General features: G+C 57.2%; 1 protein-coding gene across 2 annotated transcripts in view; it reads left to right on the top strand.

Moving 5' to 3' along the window:
- The first annotated feature begins 2,391 nt into the window (after positions 1–2,391).
- Positions 2,392–24,344, top strand: part of CUNH17orf113 (chromosome unknown C17orf113 homolog) — a 40,731-nt gene continuing 18,778 nt past the window's right edge. The window contains exon 1 of one of the 2 annotated variants that reach the window (XM_027666317.1): positions 2,392–2,439. The gene's annotated coding sequence lies outside the window, so the exon portion shown is untranslated. Of the gene's footprint in view, positions 2,440–19,023; positions 19,106–24,344 lie in introns of those variants that run through there. The other variant, XM_027666318.1, reaches the window with a different exon arrangement.

The following is a 24,344-nucleotide window of genomic DNA, read 5'->3' on the forward strand; positions in this document are numbered from 1 at the left end:
GCTCCTGGCTGTGAAGGCGCTAAACCCCCCCTGATCTGGCTCTGAAACGTTTATAAAATCTTTATGGGCTTTTGAAAAGATTTTAATTCCCTGACAGTGCTTCTTTCACTGGGAAAAAAAAATAAATTATGACTCAATGAGCAATTACAACTCAACAGCTGCTGAACGGCCACGGCAGCTGCTGGAGCAGCTTGGCATAGCTCAGCACGGTGGCCAAGGAGCCAGTGAGCCTTCCTGGAAAGTGATGCCAGGCCTGAGCCACCCCACACCGACCTTCCCTGGCTGTGGGGCCCTGGCCCTGCAGCTGGAGACCACCTCCTCTTTGTTTAGAAATTTGTCTTCGGCTTCAGGGATATCTGCAGCAAACCAAAAAGTTCAAGGGCGACACATCTCTGTGGTCTTGGCCCAAACAATATTATGGGGAGAAGTGGTGAGAAGGGCTGCCTTTGGGAGGGAGAAGACAGAGTTCCCTTGAAGGAGAAGCAGTACATCCCTGCTCCCTCATGCTGGAATGTTGGGAGATGTGGGCCAGGCAAGAGGCCTCATCCCTGCACTTCCTGATCCCTGTGCCTGGAAAGGGAGTACACTCTCTTCCCTGCCCTGCAGTGGAGACAGGGTGAGGCTGTAAGGGTTAAAGTAAATGAAAAAGTGTGAAGGAGCGGCAGCCCTGCCTCTGCTCCTTGGAGAAGAAGGCTGCACCATCATCATCAGGCTCCTGACAGCCAAGGTACTGCAAGGTTTGAAATCCATTAGAGTGCCTGTAATTATTTATAGAGAGGAAAAAAAAATCCTACATTGTAAAATTCAGATGGCACAGCAAACAAATGCACCAAGCTTTAGAGAAAGTGTTCTGAAAACCCAAAGTGATTTATGATGAACCAGGCTGAGGCTCAGTGGTGCCCCACTGCTGTTCCTGGGAACCCGACCCTGGCTCCAGCAGCAGTAGGAAAAGGTGCTCCTGGTGTGGATGGGTGAGATCTGCTGCTTCTGGGCCACCTGCTCGTGTTCCAGGACCTACAGACCCAGAAGCATCTCAGACTGGGACTCCCTGCTCCCGGCTTCCACCTCCCTGGCAGCTGGAGTCCCTGGAGCCTCCTGAACCTGTGGTCCTTCACAGGCCTGGGGGTGCTGGGAGCAGCACATGCTCTGCCCCCACTTCTGCAGCCCCCACCCTCTGCCAGTGACAGTGCAGGTCTGATCACATCTCTTCCTCTTGGCACCAATTCCACGTTTTAGTGGAGGCAAAGCAATGCAAGCAGGCGAGTGCTCTGGGAGATGGGAGCCCCTGGGCACCTGCTCTGGAAGAGAGGGCTCTTGGCCAGAGCAGTTCCCTCCCAGCTAGACTCCAAAGCTCAATTAGCAGTTTTGGGAAGTGCTTCGAGATCCTCTGTGAAGTGTCCTGGCGGAGGGCAAAATGTGATTATATAACGTGTCTAGACAGCGTATTCCTTGGGGCGGGCAGCGGGACGCTTTTATATCTCTTCTCCCGTGTCAGCATTGTGTGGCCCCGCTGAAAGGTTCTGGGAGATGCTAAAATATTAATACTGATGACAGTGACAGGCCAGCGCAGGCTTTTGCACTTGAAATTGTTGATCTTAGCACAAGGCGGGCGCATGGCAGCAGAGGAGCCTTTGCCTGGCGGCGCCTTGTGCTCCAGCTGCGAGGACTGAGGAGCAGAGAGCGGCTCTCTGCAGCCTCCCTCCCTCCGTCCCGCCCCCGGCTCCCGTTCACCCTCCTGGAGCAGCTGGGCTGCCTGGGCATGGCCAAGGCGTTATCCCACCCTGCTACCCGCTGGCTCTGGGTCAGACCAGGGACCCTGCCATCGGCGAACCCCTGCAGCCCCCGCGGTGCCACCTCCCCGGTCCCCGCAGGGAGCTCCTAGAGAGCAGGGCTGTCTGCAGCTGCTCGGGGTGAGGGACTGGAGACCCTCGTTCTGGCAGGTCTGAGACCTGACCCGTCATTCTCCACGGTGCTGGTGACACTGGGAACCTCAATACCCTGAAATACAGGTGCCCTTCCCACAGCCCCGCTTGTGTCACCCTCCTCTGCGTGCCCAGCCACACACCTTTACCGACCCCCCAAATCCCCTGGAAAGAGCCTGGGGAGCCCCTGTGTCCCCACCGTCCCAGCCCGGGGCACCCGGGACCGCGGGGTGCGCGGCGAGAGGACCGCCCCGGGCGCCGCTGCGGGATGCAGCTGCGGGATGCAGCACCGGGATGCGCCGCCGCGGTTCCCCCCTCCCACCCCGTGCGGGCGCGCGGCGCCGAGGGGGGGGGTTGGACCGCGGCGGCGCGCGCGCTGCCTTCATCCCCCCCTTTCCTCCTCCTCCTCTTCCTCCTTCTCCTCCTCCTCCTCCTCCGGGAGCGCGCTCGCCCGGCCGGCAGCGAGAAGCCGGCGGGAGGATGCTGCAGACGGCGGCGGAGCCGGGCGGCTGGGCAGGTAGGGCGGGCGGGGGCGGCCGGGCTGCCGGTACCAGCGGGCCCGGGGCCGGGCTGCGGGCACGGAGTTGCAGCCGTAGCAAAGTTGTGGGAGCCGGGGGGACGCGCTGGAGGGACCTCGGTAGCCGGGAGCGAGGCCAGATGTTCGCCGGGGGCACTCGCAGCTCCCCGCGCTCCATCCCGGCGGCGCCCGGCAGCGGGAGCGGCTGCAACGGGCCGGGGGCGGCGGAACCCCGGCCCCGCTGACCTCCCCGGAGGGGTCAGGGTAGGAGGGAAACTTCTTCAGCGGAACTTTACCGAGGCCCCGGCGCAGCCCCTCTCCAGCGCGGAGTTGCGGTTCCCACGCCGAGCGGGACCCGCGTGGGTGCCGGTGACCCCGGCTCGTCCCCGGGGCACCTGTGGGGTACCCGGCGTGGGACCCCCACGGCTGTGTGCTGTGCTGGGGTCTGCGGCAGCACCTGGGCACGGGCGATGTTGGCCCAGATGCTGGGATGTGTGGCAAGGCCAGGGCAGTGGTGGTGGAGTGGTCCCTGGGCCCCCCTGAGCCCTGCTGTGCTGGTCAGGGTGCACAGCACACCCTGTGTGTCCCTTGGCTTTGTCCACAAGGTGCCCAGAGCTGTGGGTGCCCGTGCTGGGCTCGGGACACGCAGAGGTCTGTGTTGGGGATGGAGCAGAAGCTCGGCTGCCTCCACGAGGACACTGCTCTTATGGAAAGGACCTTTACTGAGCTGTACAAAAGCGCATTCTGTTGGCAATGTGGGCAGTGGGTGCTGTGTCTTGAGGTGGGGGCATCGGGGGTCCCCTGGTCCAGGCAGGTGGAGGCAGCAGCAGGATCCTCACCCAGTGGATTGCCCGCTCTCCCCGGCCATTATCAATAGACTTTGCTGTTAACTCGGAGCAGCAGTGAGTTATGGTGGAGGCTTTTGAGGAGTTTGCATGGGGGTTGGCAGGGCTGGGGCTCTGCTCTGCCCCAGGGTGAACCTCGTGGATCCCGGCACAGGGACGTGCCTGTGCCTGCCCTCGGCAGCGCTGCAGCAGGGCGGTGAGAGCCGATCCCGCTGGAGGGGCATGTGGGAAAATAACGTCTTGGCACAAGTGGCTGCAATTTGTTTTCAGAGCAAAGCTTGAAAGTGTTGCTTAAATAGAGGAGATGATTCTGTGTGAAGGTGGGGGTCTAGGACCCGGTGCTGCACTCCCAGAGGCTCTAAGTGGCTGCCAGGTTGATCCACCAATGTGGAGGGGTGGCATCTTGCTGCTGGAGCTGCCCCTGCGAGGGCTGGACGTGTCCATGGGTCACACACAGGCTGGCAGCACCTCTGCCCTGTGGGGAGCAGTTTTGGGTGAAAATACGAGGCAGGAGCTGGCCCTGCACTGTTCAGCACTGTTCATACATTGGCTTCACCCCTTGCTTGTCTGGGGGGTCTGAGTGGGGAGCAGAGAGGTTTGTGTGAGCTGCTGTGTCTGCATGTGGGGCACAGCGCCTGAAAATAGCATCAATGGGCAGTGCTGCTGTGTGTGACAGCCCGTGGATAAATGAGGCTCTGTCCCGGCTGCCAGCCTGACTGGGAGTTTCTGCAGCCAAAATGCCAGCCAAATCCACCACCACCGATTTTTTTTTTTCTTTAAGTGCCTGCAGGTGTTTTCCGATGGAACATCCAGCCCAGCGGCCTCACTGAGTGATGTTTGTCACTCAGCAGGAATGGCTCCATGGGGTGGAGGAACTGCACCGGTCCCTCACTAGCTGCTGGTGTGATTCTGCCGACCAGAAACTCTCCTGCCATATGCAGAGTTCAGAGCGGGGTGACGACACCCTGTGCTGTGAGTTTCATGCTTGTTCTATAATCTGCCACGTGCATTGGAAAAAAAGGCTGGTGTGACCCTGGATGTGGCTCCATCTGTGAAAGCACAGAGCCAGGCTCTGCATTAGCAGGGCCATGACGTCACGCCGGGCTGTGACTTCCCACTGCGTGTCTTGTTCATGAGCATCCCTGAGCTCACATCGCGCTCAGCTGGGGCTCGGGAGCGGCTGCTCTCTCTACCCCAGTGCTGTTTGGCTCTGATAGAGCAGTAGCTGCTGTATGGATAAAGCAGGAGCTTGGTTTAATGGTCCTGAGAATGAGAAATAGTTGTTGGGGATGGTGACTTGCTGGCCTCAGAGCCTCATCCCTGTTGCTGGACCATGCAGGGCCACACGTCCTGGCTGTGGTAGGTGAGGGTTGGGGACCAGGCTGCTTGGGCGAGGAGGTGCCATCCTGCTGGAGCATGTGCTACTGGTGGGCCCAGAGTAGCCACCCCATCCCATCTCATCCCATCCCGTCCCTCCCCTCTCCTCTGTGCTGTTTAGGGAGGGCTGGTGCTCTCTGCCTGGCATTCCCAGCTGTCCTGGGACCAAGATCCTGTCAATGTGCCAGTGGGGACATGGAGAGGGATGGGGCAGAGCTGCCCCAGTCCGTCCCACCTGCACCTTCCTGCCATTCATCCAGGTGGGCTGGCAGGGATGAGTGGAGCCTGGCAGGGCAGCACCAGCAGCTTGCCTGGCTGTGGCCATCCACAGTCATTCCAACCCAAAAATACTCCTCGAGCATTGCCCCAGCATCCTCAGAACCCTGGTCTTGGGGCTGTTATTTGCTGTATTTCTGGAGATCTTCATCTTGTTTGGCTTTCATCTAGTGTTTCTGGGGAGATCAATGTATTTCTACAAGTGATAACACAAGTCTGCTATTGACTGAACAAGGATCTTCGCACGGATGCTCCCAGTCCAGTACTGGACATGTCAGTCATGTTGCTTTACACTGGTGAATTTCCAGGGTTGGAAGAAAACCTGTCCTGGAAGCACAGGGCAGTTCCCAAAGCGTGCTGGACTTACACATCGTAGGAACAGAGATTCACTCTCTGATCCCTGTAGCCCATCCAGCTGCTTCTGTTCCTCAGCTCGATCAGGGCTGGAGTTTGAATTTTCCAAAGCCAGATCCCTCGGTTCTGCAGGCCTTTAATCATTTCTAGGGAAAATAAAAATGCAAAAATGTGCACCCGGAGCAGAATAATGAAGCCCATGAGGGTCTATTTGTCAATTTAGCAACAATATTGTGATGTACAAAGGCTGTTTCTTAGTCTGATGTTCTGAGATTGCCTCCAAAATAGTGCCATAATTTCTGTGTCAGGAAGCCCCTGTCAGGAATTATGTCTGTGCTCTCAAGGAAACCCAGGCTGCGGCTGCACGGTAACAACTGCTCTGTTTCTGTAAGAACCACAACAGTTTATTTGCCAGTCGTCAAAGGGAACCTGTGGATTTAAGGAGCCATGAGCTGCTCTGTGGGCACGGGATGCCCCAGGTCCCGTGGGAGCTCACCTGGTGCTCCCCTGAATGCAGGGGTTGGTCTTTTGAAGGTGTTATGGTGTTTGTCCATGGGCACTCTGCCGGTGTGCCCAGCCTGGCCATGGTGGCAGAGCTGAGTGGGCACTGTCACCCCCAGACCATGGCAGGGGGCTGGCATAGGCACCCCGGGGCTGTGGGCACTAGGGGGGGTGTGGGGCAGAGCAGGTGCCCCCCCCAAGCACCCCTGACTTCACAGGGTCTGAAGGTATGGAGGGTCCCCTGCTGTCAGAGAGCCCTTTATGGTTATTTTTTTATAAAACCCATCACTTTTCCCCCTGCAATGCAAATAGCCTTTTCCCCAGAATGACTCCCCAGCAGAGTGCCAAGGCTTGGGGCTGCAGGGCCCTGGGAGTGTGAGCCCAGGCTGAGTCCCAGCTCTAGCGAGGGCTCTGAGCCCTTGATGCCAATCAGATCCGTGCCACTTTGAAATGGGAACGTTCCTGAGTCGTGATTTTCCCTGGCCTAATTATGGAAATTTTTTAATTAGCTGATAAGAAAGATCACTGGAAAATTGTAAAGGAAACATTTTGAGGTGAAGCCCTAATCTGTGTCTGCCTGGAGTCAGGAGCTGCTTGGTCAGGCAGCAGTGGCTGAGTTCAGGGTGCTGTGGGGGCTGGGCAATCCTGCTGCTTCCCAGAGGTGCTGGGTTCCTTTGGCCAGGTTTGATCCTGGCAGCTTTGTGCCAGCTCTACCCACTCCTCTGCCTCATGCCTACCAGGCAGGGGACGAGCTGGGGCCTTTCTGGGGCGATCCAGGTTTATGCCACTGGCTGTGCCTGGTGCTTTGTCTCCAGTTTGGGTATTCCTTCCTCTGACATCTGGCCACTGGCTCTTGCTCTGGATCAGGGGGATGAAGAAGCTGGTGAATGCGGGATGGGTTTTGTCTGTGTAAGATCAGAGATGGCTTCTCATCTTCCTGTCACCTCCCAGTTCTGCTGACTTGGAACTGGGAGAATTCTGCAGCCGCTGCCCTGGAAGCAGCAGGTCACATCCTTGTAAAACCACGTGGCAAAGGGTCAGGAGCTTTTTAGGAGTATTTTTCCCTTTATCTGTTGGAGCAGGAGAGATGTGGGACCCGTGACCTAGCCCTTGCAGGTGCCACATTAATGCTGCCCTGGACGCTCTCTGGACCCCACTGAGACCAGGACCAGTGTGGCAGAGATGCCAGTGGCCACCAGTGGTGGTGACTGGAAACCAGCAAAGTGGAACCCCATCCTGGTTTTTGTGGATGTGGGTAATGCCTGGCACATCTTTGGGGGTTTGTTTTTTTTCCCCCTGAACTTTCCCTGTTGCTGTGTCTGATTTGCTCCCCTCTCCCTCCCCAGCCACGTGCCCGTGGGACGTGGTGTCGCCGCTGTTTGTCTTGGTCGGGAGCGTCGCTGCTTTGCATTCGTTTGAAGGGCTGAAGGCACAGAGCCCGTCTTGTGTGCGAGGCTGGAGACTCTTCAGAGGAGCTTGAAACGCTTGTAGGAAAAAAAAAAAACATAAAAAGCCCAAACAAGGGAAGCTTGTTACCCAGCTGGCGGGAGACTGGGAGCAGCACAGGGAGGCTGCTGGCTGGGCTGGGGGGTGAGAGCTGAGGCCTGGCTGTGGGTCCCCCCACCTCAGAGCCCTCCCGCCCAGCGCTGGGTGCGCTTCGTCGCACGCGAGGCCAGAGCCTATAAATATCCCAACTCCAAATTTTCAAGAAGTATTAGGAACTCTCCAGGCTTATTTTTGAGGGCTGTTACGAAAGGGCTTTAGCGGATTAAAGCTCTCCCAGATTAATCTGTGCTCAGGAAGGTGGAGGGTGTGGGAAGGGCAGCACTGGCGCCCTGGGTTTGTGGTGCAGGGGGTTCACCGGGGCTGCTGGGCTCCCCACTCCCCATCCCACCAGGGTGTGGGGCAGCAGAAGTGGTCATCTGTGGGGCCACAACTGGGGGGGGCAGGGAGGGACACTTCCACAGTGCCGTGTTCCCAGTCCCCCAGCCGGCATCCGTAGGGTTTCAGGTTTGCACAGTTCAATGTCAAATTTCTGTCCTCTCTGGTTTCCAGGGGAGGTAATTAGCCAACAGGTGTAATAGCAATTTAGTAAGTGTGTCAAATTAGCAAACCAGTAGTGGCGTGGAGCACGCTGTGCCTTTGGAGGAGCCTTCCAAGGACTGGGGATATGTCAAAGAGGAGCACAGCCTTGTCCAGGCTGGAATCTGTCCGTCCACCCTGGGGCTGTGCAGGAGCTCTCTCCTGTCCAGGAGCTGCTGCAGAGCTCGGGGAGGGACCTGGACTGGTGTTCCCGTCTGTGCTCTGTTACCATTGGAAGGCACAAGGCGTGGCTGGAAGCTCAGGGCAGGATGAGTGCAGACTGATGCCGACTTAGGCAGCGGATGATTCGAAGGGATTTACAGACACCCGGTAACCTCCTGCACCTTTGGGTGTTGGCCTGCTGCCGGCTCTGCTGCAGTGCCAGTGCTGCTCCCATAGGCACAGGGAAGTGCCAGGGTGGGCTCTGGCAGCAGAAAATTAGCTCCAGCACTTTCTGGGGCTTGGCTTCTGCCTGGCACTGGGAAAGCTTTTCAGTTTGTCCTTGGTAATGTTTCTTCTCCTAAGGACTCGGGCAAACCCTCTCTGGCAAGGGCTCAGTCATGTGTGACAGTGAGATGCTGGTGGGTGGCAGGATCCTCCCTGAGTGCCCCTGGGGCAGCTTCCCACTGCCCACTCACCCCTGGCTGGCCAGGGATCTTTTCCTTCTCCTGCCAGTGGTGGGGACTGTGACCTGCCTGTGGCCCCAGCCAAGGGACCTTTGGCTGTGGAGTGACAGATAATACAGGCAGGGCAGGATGCAGGACCCTTGGAGGGTCAGGGCTGGTGTGATGTCACGGTCCCAAGCAGGGTCCCTGCTCGGTGTGTCACCCCATGGGGACGGTGATGGGAAGAGGCGCTGGTTGGTGGTGGAGTGCCAGCTGCATCACGGATAAACAGCCTCCCCTTTGAATCCTAATTAGCACCCGGCTCATGAAGCCCGTTTGGCTGTTGATGGAGTGAAGCACGGCTGGTCTCGGGGGGCTCACACAGATGGGGGTGACGGGGCTGCAGGAAAGTGGTCACTGGTCCTGGGGGGCCGGAGAGGGTCATGCGTGGGGCCAGACAGTGGCTGTGCTGACATGGAGACTCTGCCCCAGCACGGGGACCCTCATGAGGGCAGGGCAGGGCAGGCATGGTCACAAAGATGCCTCTGTGGAGGATTTGGCCTCTCCCTGCCTGCCCTGGCCCCAGCAGCACTTTGATGGGTGTAAATCAGTAACGGAGAGCAGGAAACCCTGCAAAACCCAGACTCGGGGGGGGGGGGGTCTCACTGGCTACACCCGGAGTCCTCCACCCATTGCCAATGCAAGTGCCAAAAATCCTGCCTTTCTTCACCTGCTGACAAGGCATTGGAAAAGAGTAGATTCTTTAAAACATAAAACAAATAAAATTAGGTCTTCTGGTAAGGGATTAAATTGGGGCCCTCAGCTGTATTTATAGAAGGTTCAAAAGTAAATCTGTTCCCAGACTGAATAAATATTTTGCTCAGGCAGGCACGATCTTCAGTTCATCTGTCTTGGAAAGACTTGAGTGAGAGGGGAATTGATTTTCTCCAGCCTGAACAAGGCAAGCGCCTCTCAGACCCAGATAGAGAGTGAAGTCCCATTATCAGCTGAAATGGGGAAGCAGCTGGGAAATCATTAAAGAGAAAGCAAAGACGAAGCTGCTTTAGGTGGTGGTTCCCTGTCCCCCCGTGGTGGCTGGGGCTGCCACCCCTGGAGCTGCTTTGGGGCCATGTCCCTCTGGCCCCATGGGAGGGTTTGGTGACACTGAGTGACCGTCTGACAGCACTGGCAGTTGCTTCCCATGGTAGACAGGAGTGGCTGGCACTGGTTTCACTGGTCCCAGTGGTTGTGCTGGTTGCACAGATGCAGGAACAAGGGATATGACCTGGGGGACCTTGGGGTGGCTCAGCTGGGATGGAGAGGGATCTGTGAAGGTGCAGTGGCAGTGCCAAGGATGTGGACCTCAGTCTCCACTCCTACATGGATCACCTGGAGGTGCAGACATGCCACTGGCCAGGTTGGCACTGCCAGACACAGAGCCACCCAGGGCTGGACCTGCTCTCTCATGCTGGGTTTATGCACTCAGACGGTTGCTGTGCTGTGGCTGCCCTGTCTGTAAGGATGAGAAGAAGCTGATGACATGTCCCTGTCACTGTCCCCAGCCCGCGTGATGCAGCCATTCGTGTGGTCTTTGGGCTGCTGCAGGTGGCCCGGGCAGAGGTTCCCCCAGCAGCATTCGCCACAGCGTTAGTAGCACAGTTCCAGCTCAAAGAGCTTGTTAATTCAAGCCGGCACCTGGTGTTTGCAGACATCAGTTACGGCCAAGATGAGAGCTCAGTGCTTTGCTCTTGACAAAGGCGGCTGCCGGGTCAGCGCCAGCGCAGCGTGAACTGCGCAGCCAGGGCTGCCCAGCTCCCCACGGCTGCAGCCTCCCCTTGCCTTTCCCCAGGTCAGAAAGGAAACAATACAGGGAGAATGAAGAACAAGCCAAAGCCCTTGGCAGCATTTTCCAGCTTCTTCTCCCTGTTTTCCATGGCAGAACCACATCAAAAAGCTGCTTGTGTGCAGAAGGTCCCCAGCCCCAGGTGGGTGCCCAGCGCTGGGACGCCGTGGGGGGAGCGGTGGCGGTGCCAGGCGAGTGTTTGCTGTGCAAGCTCTGTCCGCCCCGTGCTAAAAAAAGCCACAAAATGAGCAAAATTATGCGCTGAGTCACTAATCGTTCACCCGCTGCTTTAGTCACCAGTGTTCCCACACCGGGGGACGTTTGCTGAGGGGGCACAAACTGAACTGTCATTGTGTTAAATGGATGTGGCCGAAAGCAGCAAAGAGCTGCTGCTGCACGCGCGGGTTCTGACACCAGACAGGCCATTGGGCTCCACGGCCACCGGAGCTGCTCAATTACTGACAACTCCGTGATGAATCCATTGATTAATTGTGACCGTGTGCTGCGGCGCCGCGGAGGTGGTGGCAGTGGAGCAGCTGCTGCCCATGTCCCATGACAGTCACTGTCCTGGTCCCTGTCCTCCCATGGGCATGGCAGCTCCTGCAGAGGGACACGAGCCACTGTTCCACAGGTGCTGGTGTGGGGGAGCACCCTCTGCTCGTAGGGTGGTGGGGCTGAACTGCAGTGTCAGCATCCTGTCTGCCGGTGCCCCCCAGTTCTCCCCACCTGACAGGAGGCTGTTTTAACCGAGTAACCCGCCACGCCGGAGCCAAGCGCATGTGAAAGGGTCTGTCTCAGTGCAGGGAAGAGCCATAAAGGGCCTATTTATGGAGCTGGCTCCTCGCAATGTTTTCAGACACAGCCCTCGCATGTTTTCATAACAGCAACGCCTCCACCTCTCGCCAGCTGCCAGCGGAGCTGAGGCTCTCGCTGCTGTCCCCCACACACCCCAGGGAGTCGGGAGCCCCGGCGATGGGCTGGCGCCTGCGGGGCTCACCGTTGGGATCCCGTTGGGATCCCGGCCCCAGTACACGCCCCGAGGCAGCCCGTGGGGCTGTTCCTTGGCTGCCTCCCCTGTCCCGGCTGGGAGCTGGCACTGTGCCCACGCAGGGACACGCTCGGACCCTTGGCATGGATGGGCTGCCTTGTCTGGCAGGAGATGGACCTGCCAGCAGCCCCTCCGCCCGGTCCACCTTGCCACCGTGTTTCCCATCACCTGGAATTTGCTGGTGGGCAGCGCTGAGCACAGGGCAGTGGCCAGTGCCCAGGTGGAGGAGCAGCAGCTACCAGGCTTCAGCCTGGGAATTCACTGCGGAGGGACCAGCCTCTGCTCTGGTCATGGCTCTGTTGCCCTGTGCAGGGTCAATGTGAACTGCCCTCTCTGTGGCAGGCACCCTTTGGTGACAGCGTGGCAGCCCCTGCAGTGACAGCAGCAGCGATGGCAGTGTCACACACGTGTGGGAGGCAGGTGAGCACAGAGCAAGGAGATCTCTCCTGCTCAGCGCCGAGGAGGAAGCAGGCGTGGGGCTGTCTCCTTGGCAGGGAGACAAGTAACTTTTCATGAGTCCATTTAGGAATTCCTTTCAAACAGGAACGCTGACCCACCCGAGCTCATTAAATAACATTAATGGCGATGCCCAAACAAATAGTCCAGCTGCCACCTGCACCACCAGCCAGTACTTGCTGCCCTCTGCCCTTCTGGGAGCAGAGGTTTTCCAGTTTAATTGGGTACACGTGCTTCTCTCCTGCCACTGATGACCTCCAGTACGGCAGAGGATTCTCAATGCTGCGGTGACTGGGTTCCTGCAGCTTCATTCCAGCACTGCAGGAGCAGAGCAGTGAGTCCAAGGGCTGGCAGGACCTGGGAACTGGGAGAGGAGGGGACGAATCCTGGCCATGCTTGTCACTGAACTGATTAAACCCAAGTTCTGAAACTCTTCTTCTGTCCTCCATCCGGTGAGCAATGTGCATTACTCTGTATCCAGGAGACGCTGAGGGATGTGGGCAATTCATTATTGTCTGTCCTGTTTAGTTTCCTTGCCTGTCAGTGCTGGTGTCATGGTGTTCACAGACAACTCAGGGTTTCAAGGTGTGAGCTGATGCTGCAGCCAGTGCTCCTGCAGCATAGTTCTGACAGGACCCTCACACTCCCATCACTTTGGGGACCCCAAGGGGCTTGGGGATTCACCACCACCAACAAGCTCAAGGCTTTAGGGGCTTGACTTGAGAGCTGCCACTGTCAGCAGGGACTCCAGGTGCTGGGAGTGCAGCATTGTGCAGGGGAGCTCTGACCCCTGACCGGGGAGGATGCAGAAGTGAGGGATGGTTTTGGATGCCAGTTTCTGGCTCCTCTCCTTCCTGTGGCTCTGGTGCCATCATGCTGTCCCTTCTCAGACCCGTCTTTTCCACTGGCACTGTCAGCTCAATCATGTCCCCCTCTGTGTCCCCCTGAGGGGGGACACATGGCTGGTGGGACCCCCAGGCTGTGTCTCCTGAGCCCCAGGGCAGCAGCATCAGGTCCCGCTGGGTGCTGGTCTCAGATCCCGGTGACTAATTGCTCTGCAAAGAGCATTTCTCACAAGTTTCTTTCATAAGAAATGGTAACAAGGCTTTGATTTTGCTCTCCTTTTCCTTTCTTCCTGTCTTTTTTTTCTCCCTTCCTACCCCAAATGCAGAAGCCTCTTTGATCGTGCGGGTTCAGGCTCCGTAACAAGCATCTCTGTTTGTGTCGGGGGGCTGTCAGCGCAGTAACATGACAGCATGTCTCCTCGTCGCCTCACACACAATGAATTATTCCTTCCACTCTTTCTTTGTAATATCTCTGGGATAAATTACTGCTCCCAGATGGGCTTGCCACCCAGCAAAGCACCCCTAACCTCTGGGATGATCCCTGTCCAGCATGGAGCTCCAGCCACTGCAGCTCACCCAAGGCTGCAGCAAAGTGTTGGAGCAGGGAATTGTCAGCCTGGCTTGAAAGCAAATTGCTTTGCCAATTTATTTTCTTCCTTGTGTATGAACATATTTTTCTTAAAGGGATGCTGTCACATTAAATATGGAGCTGCCAACTGCAGGCATTAAAAAATCATGGGTCGTCCCATTTTCCTTCCTCCCACTCTAAATTCTGAGAAAACAATAAATTTGGGGTTCTTTTTACTTGTCACCTGCCTTACAGCTCAAAACGCTTTTTCAAACTCTTCCCAGCAGCCAGGAGGTTTGGGAGCTTTAGTACCGTGACAAGAACTGTGGATCTGGGGCAGACTGGAGGGGCAGGGGGTGGCCCCTCAGCCACGTCATTGGGGTGTCCAGCCGTCCCTGGTCCCATATTCCCAGAGCTCTGGGCTGAGAGCAGCCCTGGAGCAGCCCTGGGACAGTGCTTGGGAGCCTTCCCTCCCACCACAGCTGATGGGACTGAGCCATGTGCTGGTAAGGAAATCTTCCCCAAATCTGTCCTTGAAGGGTGATCACTGTCATCAAGCTGCCTGAACTCTGTGTCACTCTGTCATATCTGCGGTGATGGATGCAGAAAATACCTTCCAGTCTTTAACTTTCCAAGCTCTTTTTTAGGGAAGGTAATGAAAGTAGTTTTGTTATACTTTGATAAAGTGTGTTTCCATGCATTGAGCACGTCGTGGAGCTGGGGAAGGAAATCAGGCATTTGTCAGACTGAACAACTTCGTGACAGTTTCTGGAACATGTTTCTGAGGGATGTGGGATGGGATCGTGTCTGATCTGGTGTCAGGTATCAGAAATCCCTCATATCCAAGAGATCTGATTGAAAACAAGTTCCATCTGGGGCTGGGTCGTGCTTACCCTTCTCTCTGCTGCAGTGAATCTCCCTCACACAGCTGCAAGTGGGGATAAGTCTCTTACTACTCTTAAATTTTAAAGGAAAATCTCTTTCAAAGCTGTGCTGTGCTGGCAGCCTCACGGCTCAGCAGAGCTCAGCTGCTCCCTGGCCCCACTGCACGGGCTCCAGAGCCTCCCCCAGCAGATCGGGTGTTTGATAACGTTTATTTTAATAAAGCTTTGGTCCTGTTTTGATGGACAGACCCAAAGCACTACATGGATTTAAACAGATCCCGTTGCAAATATCTCTATCCGATACCCCTGCCATGACCGGACTGCAAATGTCACTTGCTTAGCACTATCAAATATTTAATTTGCGTTGTAATACAGGAGCCTGTGAGAGCTCCAGCTTAAATTGGAGGTCTCCTGTGAGCCAGCAGCTCTCCACAAGCTCACTTAAAGGCCAGTTTCTGCCCTGAAAAGGCCCTGATCCAGATGCAGAAGTGAGGGGAGCTGGGAGAGAAGACTCTGCCCACCTCTGCTGTGCATCTTGCTGGGACCCTACTCGTCACTGTAAGTGCTCGTGGTGGGTGTCCCCACCTTTGCCCTCCAGGGAACACGTGGGTGGGGGAATGTGACCGTCACTGCCACCACCGCAGTGCTCATGGTGATGCTTCTGGCCTCGTACCTTCAGTGGCACCACTGCTGGCCCAGCTGTCGGTGTCTGTGGTGCGGGTGGCAGCTCCCCAGGAGCTGGCCTGGATCTCATTCTGGATCCTGCACTTGTGGAAAATCATCTTCTCTGGGAACTTCCCCATGGCAGCTTCAGCAAGCCGTGAGGGAGGCACAAGGTGCTGCCGGGGCTCGGAGCCTCCCTGTGCATCACCCAGTTCTCTGTATTTTATTTCCCATCTCTGTAAGACGTGGCTCTGTGCTGGCCACAAGAATCCCGAAGGATGCTGTGATCTTGCCAGCCCTGTGCCAGGTTCTCCTCCGCTGGCAGCACGTGGAGTGGCTGGGGGAGCAGCATCCGATCAGGGTGATGAATCATGGAGCCTCCGTCCTTCCTCTCCCACTGCTCCTGCACTGTGCTCACACCTACAGCCGAACCCTGGGATGGAATGCCACACTCCCTACCTCTGTTTGCTTTGCTGTTTTCTCTGCTGGTGTGAGAGCTGGTGGCACTGTCCAGGTTTTGCTTGCCAGAGAGGATGGGCACTTTCCCTGCCCCGCTGCAGAGGAGCAACCTTGTTCCCTCCACGGCATCTCCTTCAGCTGGGTTTCAGCTATTCTCACTGCCCGGGAACAGGGCTGGGATCTGCTGATTCAGGGGACACTCAGTCCTGCGGCATTAATGATCTTGATGTGCGAAGGAGAGGACAGACGCAGTGGCACCGTGCTCCGTGTGATGCTCCCTGCCCTCCCGGGATGCTGCACAATGTCCCACTGCCCTTCAGCGCGTGGGAGCAGCGCTGAGGGGAACCCCGGGGAGCATCTGAAGGTAAGAGCCAACCGGGGCATTTGGGGTGTGGGTCATCTGAGTTCCCTGTGTGCCCTGGTCCCTGTGCCAGGAGCCAGCCTGCAGCCTGGAGCCTTGGGGGAGAGATGGCTCCCACTAATCCTTGCTCTGGCATCGGATGGTTTATGGACTTATCCTAAAATGTGCCTTGCTCCAGCTCTGGGCCCAACCTTCGAGGCACCCTGGGAAGCTGCCCCATTCCCCTGTCTCTCCCATCACCAAGAGCTGCTGTCAGGTGCATCCTCCTGCTCTTGGCTCAAGCTGGCTCCTCCAGTGCCACCTCCTGCCAGCTGGCGCCCACCGCCCCGCGTGACGCTCCAGGCTCTTTGGGAACTTGCTGAGCCTCAGGCACCAGCTCGGACGTGCCCGGCTCTCGTCCGGAGGCTGCTGATGAGGGCTGATTTAGTGGCGATCGAACCGCATTTGAAGTGCTCCTTGAAACATGAGACAAGTGTCGGGAACTCTCCGGGCGTAGGGGCGGCTGCGGTGCCCTGACGGCTGTGGCACACGGGCAGGAGCCGGCTCGGCTCAGCAGTGCCAAGGGCAGGGCTCGGTGCTCCCTTCACAGGCACCAGGTAGGAGCCTCCCGCGCCGGGCTGGGGCACCAGGTGCTGCCTCTTGAGTGTCGCTGTGTCCTGAGCCCAAATGGGTGAGTGGGCTAGAAATCACCTCTGCCAGCAGACAGGAGTCTGTGCGGAGGTAGGATGATGGAGCTGCCCCCCCGGCGGGGGTCTGGGGCTCCCCAGGGGCTCAGGAAGGGGGGCACAGCCAGGGTCTCTGGTGCAAACAGGGATGGGGTCATGGAGCTGCTCAATGGTGCAAACCTGAGGTGGTGGGACCATGAAATCGGTCCTACTCGGGGGGATTGAGGGAATTTTGTGACAGTTGTTGGTGGCCACTTTCACACCAATTTCTACTTCCACTGCTTTTATTTTCTGTTGTGTGCGCTCAGCTGGGAATGAGGAAGGTGGATTCAATGGTCCGGAATCGTGTGAACTCGAATCAGATTTTTTTTTTCAGATTTCTTGCTCTCTTAGCAAGTTCATGCAGACTTTCTCTTCGGGTGGTGTTTTCCCTGCTCCTACACTGCTGAATGGACTGATCTCCTGATCAGCTGTTGTGATATCCCCTCAGCTCCGTGGCGAAGGCAGTTGGACTCAGAGGGAGGTTCTGGTCCCATGTGTTGGCTTCACTGAGTTCAGGCCCAACAAAAGTCCCATGGGACACAGACTGGTGCTGATGGCAGCAGGGAGTCTGAGGGTCCCTACCCGGGGGGTGTAAGCGGGGTGGTGTCACTTCACCTTCACTGTTGTTCAGTTTCCCTCCTGTGAAAGGTAACAGTCCCCCAGAAAGATCCTCAATGCCTTGCTGAAAAGGGGAAATCTGCCCCAAAGTAATCATCAGTCAGGACACCGCTGGCACATGTGCCATGACCTGTCCCGTGACCCATCCCAGACACGAGCAACCCGGTTTGTGGCCCTGACACCTGAGAAGCAGGACAGGCGCAGCAGAAATTAAGTGAATGAGACAACAAGCGTGTGTGTAATTAGGACAGACCTTAGAACGCTGCCCCAGGAGCCGGGACAGAAGTCACTGGCTAATCAGAGCAACAGCAGTGTCTGTTTTAAAGATGAGGCAGACTTTAGGGATACTTTGTCCACATAATGTTCCAATTTTAGCTCTGCGTCCCGGGATGTGATTGCATTAAAAATACCCGGGGAGGGGGAGGATGCCAAGGGCACCCAGCGACCTGCCTCCTCTGGCGTGTCCCCACCAGTGCGCCGTTCCTGCTGCGTTCCGAAGCCCTGTCTCAACATTCCTGGCGCTGATCATCATCCAGATCTGCTTTCCGGCTGTTCTGCTAATGGTTATCCTGGGAAAGGCCTCCGGCTCCGTTAACAGCTCGTGGGAAGACCTCCCGCTCCTTTTGCCTAAACAGGACTATTGATGGAGACACTCGTGGCCACCTCCGGGGTGCGGGAAGGCGCAGGATGGGACCGAGACCCGCCGAGGACTGGGGTGCTCACCCCAAGGGTGGGTGGGTGGCAGCGCACCCCCGCTCCGCGAGGGGGGTGACCCGCTGCCTCCTGTCGCCGCTGTCCCCGGTCCCCGCTGTCCCCGGTCCCCGCCGTGCCCGGTCCCGGCTCCCGTCGCCGCGGGACCCACGCGGGAGCGGAGCGGCGGCGCCACCGCGGGGCCGCGGCCGGGGCTGCAGCGCCCCGAGACCCCCCCCCGACCCCGCCGGTGGGCCCGAGGACCGAGTCCCCCTCTCCTGATGGGTGCTGTGTAGGTGGGGAACCCCACCCCGAACCCACCCACGCCAGCACGACACAGCAACTTTTGGGCTGCCTGAGCCAAAGCCTGGTCCCTGCTCCACTCCCATGGAGTACACGGGTGGCTGAACCCTGCACTGTCCCCCTGCAGCCCTGCCCGAGGATGCCAGGGATGGCTCTACAGGGCACCCTTGGGTCCTGCCTGGCCACCCACAGACACCCTAGCCCCTGCTTTGGCCCCCTGGGGTGTCTCGGCACAGCGTGCCTGTGGGTATTTGTAACCAGCAGCTGCCAGCTCCAAGGTGGTAACTGGATCACGGGGCTCGGGTGACTTTCACACCTCTGAGGCTGTTCTGGATTTCCCACCAGCTCCCAGCTCTGGGTTGGGCAGCAGAGACAGTGTCCCTGCAAGGCAAAGGTCACTGGAGGGCTGTCCCCAGCCCCTCCCTGGGCAGCTTTCCCCATTGGTGTCCCTGTATGGGTCTGGGGCTTCAGCTTCCCACAGAAGGTGGTCCCACAGAGCCCCGCGTTCAGGACAGGCACCTGCTGGTGGCTGGCAGTCCTGGTGCCAGTCGTCCTCCTGCCATGGTGGGGATGGGCTGTGGAATCCCCGCACCGCACACGAGTCCTGCCAGCTGAGTCTCTTGCCTGCAGAGAGTTGGTTCCATCCCAACTCTGCCTTGGGCCAACCCACGGTGCTGTCCGGGAGTGAACAGAAACTTGAACTGACACAAGGAGTGTCTTCTGGAGCTGGAAACTTGGAAGAAGTGGGTTATTCCCTTCTGGGAATGCTGCTGCTCATGTCATCTTGCCCAAACGCTGTTGCTCTTGCTCAGGCATTCCCCCTGGATCCAGACACCCCAGAGGAGTGGGACCTGTGCTGGGCTCTCCAGCCTCACATGGCACCCTGTTCCTGTCCCTCTGTCCTCATGGCGGGTCTGTCCTTCCTCCCGCAGGCATGAAGCGACCCCTGAGCCCATCCCACAGCCCCGAGAGCGCGGTGCGGCTGGCAGAGGTGGCCAGCTGCCCCCCCAGCCAGCCCGAGCAGCGCATGAAGCGGGAGAAGAAGCACCAGTCGTTCACACTCTGCGAGGTCTGCAACATCCAGCTCAACTCGGCCGCGCAGGCTCAGATCCACTACAACGGCAAGTCCCACCAGAAGCGCCTCAAGCAGCTCAACAAGGGGAAGATGCCAGCAGCCCAAGGTAGGAGCCCACCCAGCAGGTCGAGCTTGCCCAAAGGCTGCCCTTGCTCTGGCACAGCTGCTCCGCTGGGCTCATGGAAAGTTCGGGAACGTTGTGTTCTGTCCTTGGCATCTCACTTGCTGGTCTGCCTGAGAACTGCAGGGCTTCCCCCAACTGTCATTGCCAGCCCTCAGGTGGTTTTGGGGCCCGAGAGCCCATGCTGTGGCACTAGAGGGATGGACACGTGTGGATCTGTCCATGTGTAAGTGTGGCTGATGCTGCTCTGTGTCTTTGTGAGCGTATTTTCGGGTTCCGTAGAAGGTTTGTGCAGCGGGGACGAGCGTGTCCGAGGGTGGAGTGGCTGTCGGTTGCTGGGCTACTGGATGCTGCTTCCCAGGTGCTGCCCTGACCCTGTTCCTCCAGGCTCCTGCTGTGCATATCTCCTGTATCTGTGCTGAGTTTGATTCAAAATGTTGCTTAGATGTTGGTGCTGAGGCCCCTTCAGCTGCAGCAGGGACGCTGGCCCATGGCAGGGATGCCGGCACACGCAGGTGCCGCGCCGCTGGGCAGGAGCTCGTGCAAGGGCAAGGACTCACTTGCCCTCTGTACCATCTGCCAGCGTTCACCTGGCTGGGCCCAGCTGGCTCTGCAGATTTTCTGCATAAAAGCAGGGAAATGTGCCCAGAAATGTCACCCTGTCACCATGGCTGACCTGCTCTGCCTGAGCTGTGAGGGTTTGTCTGGCGCTGGGAGCAAACCATGAGAATTTCATAGAATCACAGAATGCCCTGAGTGGAAGGAATCTTAAAGATTATCTGGTTCTCTGCTCCTGCTCTTCCTAGAGACTGGGCAGACTGGAGCCATAAATTCCCAGCAGGGCAATGGTCATCTCTGTGCCAAATCCCGTCCTGGCTGGTGTTGGTTTTGTTTGGGCAAGGCCTGGGATATGCAAAGGAGTAGGTCTGTTCATCATTGTTACTGACAGATGGAAATATCGCCGGCTATTTTAATGGGGACAGGGCTCATAAATTCCAGCCTGCAGCTTCCAGATTTTCCCCTGGATCTGGCTGTGGCTCGATGGGAGGCTGTCCAAGGATGTGTTTCCTACCGAGCCAAAGAATCTCAGAGCATGCCAGTCTGCTCTTTGTGCTTCTGCACCGTCCCTGACCTCTGCCAGCGTCGGGGTGCGCAGACGCCGCAGACCCAGGGCCCCGCACGCTCTGCTCGGCCGGGCAGGGGACAGTGGCTCCTGCATGTGCAGGGCTGGGATCTGCTCACTGGGGGATTGCAGGCAGCAGCTGCTCCCTGCGCCTCCCTCTCCCTCCTGCTCCTGCCACAGCTACTCTGTGCGGCTGGAGCCGACCTTTTCTTGTGCTTTTGGTTAAAAATCTCATTTCCAGCATCATCCCAAGAGGGGACCATCCCTGTCTGCCTTGCCCCAGTGAGCTGAGGACAAGCACAGGACAAGCTCCTGCCCGTGCTCCTGCCTGGACTGTGGTGTGTGGGCAGGAGGGTGCAGGCAGGGCTGGCAGGGTGGTGGTGCTGAGAGGGCCCTGCCCTGCCCCATTACAGTTATGTGGGATCCCTTCACTGGCCAAACTAGCACCTTTGGGTGCTGAGGAAATGCACCTGCCATGGTCATGGGAGCAGTCACCCTTCTCGGGCAGGTGCCTGCTCTGCTGCTGGGCTCAGCCTGGCACAGCCCACGGAGAGGAACAGCTAAGAAATGTCTCCAGTGGCATGTCAGCACTGGGGGAGCTTTGGGAGGTTAAAGACAACGGATTAAATGAAATAATTGTGTTAGACAAAGATGGGATGTTCCTCTGGGCTGGAATCTCTGTCTCATGCTGACATCTACAGCTACATCAAAGGCAGCTTCCCAGCTGCTGCTCAGTCTCCCTGTTCCCCTCTGGCTCCTCGGATCCGTTCTTCCTGCATAAGCTGTGAACACTGGCATCTTATGAAGCAAAGCTGCAGAGGAGCATTGCTGGCAAACGTGCTAATCAGCATCATTACAATTCATTAGCTCTGTGCCAGAAAGACCCCAACTTATAAACAAACCATTGCTCATTAGGCATTTCCTTGCAAGGCAGATCCCAGATCCCTGTTGTCCCATACAGAATCACAGTGCAGGTGGTGATTAGATATGAGGTGCCCACAGATAAAAGATGTTTTCATGTCACAGATGCCAGTTCTAATCCAACTGGGTCACGAGTGATTTAATTATTGCCTGTGATTTCCAAGGGAGCCTCAGTGAGCTCAGTTTGCTCTTGGAGTCCTCAGGAGCTGAACCCCCCATCTGGTGCAGAATGAGCAGGAAGAGCTGATACACCCCAAAACGGGGAGTGGTGGCTGCAGTGTGAGGGCAGGGACAGGGATGGGGGGGTACTGCCTCCCCCTGTCATCCTGGATGATTGCTGGGGCTCCCGTCACAGGACAGGCTGAGCTAAAGCATTTCAGGAATTTACACCCTTATCCACTGCTCCCCAAAAGGTCTTTCCACCAGTGTCTCAAAAAAGTCATGGGATGTAAAGAGGAGTTTGAGCTTGCCACTGCTGGAGCAGCGTCCCTGGGCCCTGCCTCACATCTCCCTGAGAGGCAGTGGGAAGCAGTCTCCTTCGGAGCAGCAGGCTCCTGGCCCTGGGGGCTACTGGGCTGCTCCCCCAAACCAAGTGCCAAGGCAGGGTTGGGCTAAAACACCCAGAGCCAGCTGTGCCCCGGGGCTGATCCATGTCACAAGCTCTTCCTCATTTCCACGTGCCCCATGGCTACATACCCTGACCCTCCCTAGGGCTGCCCGGTGCCACCTTCCCCCTCACACTGGGGCTGCCTGGTGCTGTTCCCCCCTTTGGCAACACAGCCCTGGAACAGCAGCTTCGTGCAAAGGGAAAGGTCCTGGTTTCCCCAGTTATCTGCTGAAATGTCTGTCCATGCGTGTTTGAGAGCAGAAAGGCTTGAGATGAGCAGAGAAATCACTGTGACAGCTTCAGCATCGCTGGGTCTGCAGCGCAGAGTGGGGGCCCCAGGAGGGAATTTGGGGACCCCAGGAGAGCCTGGGCTGCTCCTGGAGCTGGGGGGGGGCTGGCAGCTGCTGGTGGGTTTCACAGGGGGTGCCAGCTGAACTCCCTGATTTTGGCAGCTTGGGGGAACCCACTCCCCTCGACTGGCTCCTGTGGGACAGAGTCTGGGTCACAGTGCCCAAGGCTGGGTTATCACCTGTTCCACTGACCAAGGAGTCCATGGCCAAGCTCTCCACAGGGCCAGGATAGCCCTGCTGGGAAACAAATCCTGAAAACCACCCAGAGCAGTGTCTGGGAAAGCCGTGCCCTGGCGTGGGGAGCAGAGGAGGGAGGGGAGCTGGTGGGTCTGACCATGGACAGTCTGGTGGGTGCGTGCTCCCACTCCACAATTCTGCTCCGTGAGCCTATTTCATGATCTCAGTCCACGATCGTGCATGTGGTCCTGGTCCATGATCCTTTTCCATGACCCTGCTCTGTGTGCTCTGGCATCTCATTGCTCAGCTGCAGCATGTTCCCTCCTCCTTCCCTCGGCTGCTCTCTGCTGTTGCAGCCCTTCAGCTGTTCATTACCAAGCAAACTGGTGCCAATCCCATTTTGTTCCATTTCATGTTCCACACGGAATCCTTTAATTGTTGTTAATAAACAGGGCGATGCTCAGTGGGGCTTTGTCTGCAATAAACCCAATGTATTGATTTAAATAATCTGCAAACATGTGGGATTAGGGTCTAATTGGGACTAATCAGGGTGCAGCGGCCGTGTCACCACTGGGTCGGGGCTGGGATGTCCTCGTGTCTGCCGGAGCTCCCGGCCCTGCCCAGCCTCGGGCGCCTGCCAGGACCTGCTCCGGCAATGCCAGAGGGAACATTGTTCTTTCTGGCTCCCTCCTTAACTCCTGCAGCAGTTTGCTGCTCTCCTGCTTTTGGGATCTTCTGGAGAAATTCAGCAGGGAAAGGCCAAGGTCTGTCTGGCGGGGGAGCCACCTCACAGCGTCCCTTGCCAGGGACTTTGGCAGCACGTCGGGCTCTCCCGAACTCCCCAGCAACAGATCCGTGCCCAGCCTGAGTGTTAAAGGGGCTTTAACATTCAGCTGGGGCAGACCCTGCATCTGCTGGGTGCTGATTGACACCTAGTGCCCAGGCAGCACCAGGGGTCAGATTTTAAGCTTCTGTGAATTTAAGAAGGACAAACATACGGAGTCCTCCTGCTCCATTGGCCTCGGCTGCTCCCTTCAGCTGCGAGCAAAGATGAGCAAAAACAGCTTTTCAGATCAGATTTGAATAACCTGGAATCTCAGTGGGGAAAATACAATGGTTTTTTCATGTCTTAAAGATGTTGGCTGGGATCAGGCATCATTTGCAGAAGCTCAGTTGGGTAATTTTAAGTTTTCCTTCCCTCTGCTTACTCACAGCCTTCTCCCTTCCCATTTGGGTGTAGGGATGGGTGCAGGGATGTCCCTTGGGGCTCCTGGGGGCAGAGCTGGGAGGGCTGAGAAGGGGAGAAGTTTACCCCTGCCACTGGGAAGTGGCAGACAAGCTCTGTTTCACTAAATGCTCTTGTTCTACAGAAAAAGCCATTTTCCGTGGTGGAAAGGGCCTGCGGGCTCCGTGTGAGAGGCGCCACATGAGCCCAGACCCTGCTCCAGGCACATCAGCCTCGTGCCAGCCCACGAATCCAGAGAAAACTGCTCCCTTTCTAAATCCTCGGAAAATACCCCATTAACTTGCTGTCCCTCTGAAAAGCCCAGCTATTCAGCTTTCCGTGGATTAATAACTCTAGCATAACTAATCTCTGATTTTATTGAGTCAGTAACTTCAAATAGAAAATTAATCGATCAGTGGTCAGCTTTGGCTGGAAGGGTTTCATGGTGTGGAGCCTTCCCCACTGGGACTCTGCCCTCCTGCTCTGCACCCCGAGTTCTGGCCAGAGCTTCAGGGGTATTTTTCCCTGACACACTTATTCCAAAAAGATCCTAAAAATTTAAACTCCTAGCCATAAAATGACACAGAGAAGATGCTGGGCTTCGTTTGTGCTGCTGGGGTACAGAGGAGGTAGGAGACCCCACGGCAGGAGCCTGAGGGATGCATGCTCCAGCTGCATCTGTGGAAGGACTTTCCCTTAAAAATATAGAGATCAAGCCAAAAGATAGCAAGGTCAGATAATATATATCAAGTATCATCTTTGGGTGGGCTGGCAGGGGCTGCCTGAGCTGTCGGGGTGCCCTGGTGCCGCTGGGTGCAGCG

Source organism: Corapipo altera, unplaced genomic scaffold (genome assembly GCF_003945725.1).
Source record: "Corapipo altera isolate COAL_440 unplaced genomic scaffold, ASM394572v1 200, whole genome shotgun sequence".
Classification (NCBI taxonomy): Eukaryota; Metazoa; Chordata; class Aves; order Passeriformes; family Pipridae; genus Corapipo; species Corapipo altera.